General features: G+C 40.7%; 1 non-coding gene across 1 annotated transcript; it reads left to right on the top strand.

The window, feature by feature from the left end:
- The first annotated feature begins 707 nt into the window (after positions 1-707).
- Positions 708-846, top strand: LOC140699932 (small nucleolar RNA SNORA71). The gene has a single exon (XR_012078163.1). It is a non-coding gene; the product is annotated as a small nucleolar RNA SNORA71 (small nucleolar RNA).
- The last annotated feature ends 1,800 nt before the right edge of the window (positions 847-2,646 follow it).

Here is a 2,646-nt window from a genome sequence, read left to right as displayed (position 1 = left end):
ATTAATTCTTTCAGAGACTAAAATGAGATTCATTGAAATCTGCTTAAGTAAGAAATAAACTAGAAAAGGAAATGAGAGGTCCCAAAGAGGTGGGGTTAAGGGGTGGCCCTGGGTCTTAGAATGTCACAGATGAGAAAACCACTAGTTGAGTAGCCAGTTAAGCAAAAGGGGAAGGTAAGAAGTAGGTGAAATTATTTCCTTATTCAGTGGCTTGTTAACACATGCCAAATTATCACTGGAATTTTGGCAGTTAGGAGTTCCAAATGACTTGATGATCAAATTAAGATGTCACAGTCAACTCAGGTCCTGACCTGTTAGCATCAACCTCTGTGCATGAAGCAGTCAGGGAGTGAGGGGGAAAGAGAGGAGCTGATTTTATTAGGAACATTTTGACATATTAAAATTTGACATCAGAAAAAAACATGCCAAGAGTTTGATCTCTTGCTTGCTTTCTTCTCTCCCTATGAGTCCTAAGAAATAAGAAAGTCAAAACTGAAAGGGACTAAGATGTTTTCATAAAAAAGTAAAGCCAGTGCTGTCACCAAATTTCCAGTTGATCTTAAGTGATGTTATCAATAAACAAATGAATCACAATTTCACCATCATACATGGAGAAGTACATTTGCCACCTGTGTATTCATCCTCTATAACTGGTAACCAATGCTACATGTTCCTTGATGAAGGAGAAAAAATAAATTATTCTGCTATTTTGTCTTTTAAGAATGTTAAAGCACTTTTTAACACAAGAGGTCCAGTTGATGATGCAGGGAGAGGAACTGTGGAAAGCAGTTTCCCATGTTTGGAGGGTCCACACCTGTCCCTTTCAAATGCTGGCACTTTCACACACTCTGGCTTCTCTCCAGCCAATGCTTTTGGCTCTCAGGCCCCGGGGGCTGCCGAGTGAGTGGCAGTGAGGAGACTTGGAGCTTTCCTTCCTGTTATCAGAGCCAGGCTGTGTCCGTGTCAGGTTGAGGAGGATTGAGATTCCTTCTTGAGCCAAGTTTGATGTGAAAAACACCTGCAGATCATCCCTGACTAAGTGGGGGCATTCTCACAGATGTCAGCTTGAAGAAAGATAAGGTAACACTGGAGAGCAAATCCTTGTCATGAGCTCCTGCTTTGTGACCTCCTCATCACCCTCAGGGTGCTGCCTGGGATCTGGACTTGTTTGGAAGAAGCCTCAAGGGAAAGCAGTGGCTCCCCTCAGGTTGGTGACCTGGATCCCAGCTCCCCTGGAGGGGCCTCCTCATGGTTATTTTGGGGCTGATCACAGACACTGTGTAGCAGAGGGAAGAGTGATATTGCTGTATGACCATAGCCAGATCTATCTTCGGTTGGCTCAGCACAGAATGGAAGGACTTTGCCCCTCTGTAAAAGGGGGCAGATGGAAAGTCCTGCGATTCTAGGGACTTGGGGTTCAGAGCTGGAGACCTTCACTTAGCTTTGCCTCTCCCTAGCAGATGCCACAGAGCACTGCAGACCCAAAAATCTGGTTTCCTTCCATCTGGACCAGGTCATCCACTGGCCACCATGTCCCTCTGCCTACTGCTGTGTAACTTTTTAGAATCAAAAGTTTGTGTTGGAGTTTCTGTGTGTGCACATTGTCCTCTCACCTGCTTCAATAAATCTTGAAGCTGCCACCCCCCCAAAAAAAAAGAGGTCCACTGTGTCATAAACCTTCCTAAGAAACTTTTTCTTTCTTAAAAATGCTGGCAAGCTGGCTTTGCCTTGAAGTTACAATACTCTGTAGCAATGAAGGCAAAACATATTTGCAATGAACAGTTAATGATTTTCACCATTGTAAATATGCAAACATCTACGCATTTATGAAACTAGATATCCAGTCTCTCATGTCTCTGTAGGCTTTATATGATTTTCCTGCCTAACTATAATTCCCAGTCCATGAAGTAGGATGAATAATTAGTAATCTGGGAGATGGCCTGTCAGTATTGGATGAAATTTGCAATTCCACTGATCTTAATGGTTATGTACAAATTTGGAATATGGACACAGAACATTTTATTGAAAAAAAAATGCCTCAACTTTTTCATTCTCCACCTCACTCCAAGTGACACCAATGGACAAGCACTGATCAGGAGTTCAAAACTAGCTTTTTAAAACACTCATTTACTGAAAAGCAACTGATGAGAGGCTGAAAAGCCTAGTTTCTCAGATAATTTTCACCCCACTGAAGCCAATAATTGTAGCTTAAAAATGGTGGCTTTATATTTTAGCTGTAAATCTCACTTTCAGCAGATGTGTTCTGAATCTGCTCAGCTATCCATTGGCTTCAGTTAAATGAACTATTTTTGTTATACATGCAGAATGCTAGTAAAAATAAAAGGCTCTATAAAGTATTTCTTTTAATAAATGTGATTAGCTAATACCAATCAGTTTTCCTAAAGACTTAAGATAGGGAGTTTTTTGCTTGTTTGTTTTGTTGTGTTTTCTTTTGTATCTTTGTTTTTCTGTTTTTTAATAGCCAGCCTAAAGTGTGATATGACAGCAGGGCACCATGTTATTTTGTTCATTGGATCTCCATTATTTTTAATTGAAGTCCAATCAGTTAAAATGTGTCAATTTCCAGTGCACAGCACAATGTCCCAGTCATGCATACACATACAAATATGTGTTTTCATATTTTTC

The sequence above is a fragment of the Vicugna pacos genome, chromosome 11 (genome assembly GCF_048564905.1).
Source record: "Vicugna pacos chromosome 11, VicPac4, whole genome shotgun sequence".
Classification (NCBI taxonomy): Eukaryota; Metazoa; Chordata; class Mammalia; order Artiodactyla; family Camelidae; genus Vicugna; species Vicugna pacos.
Note: the sequence above shows the minus strand (reverse complement) of the source record. Positions and strands in the feature narration are given on the sequence as shown.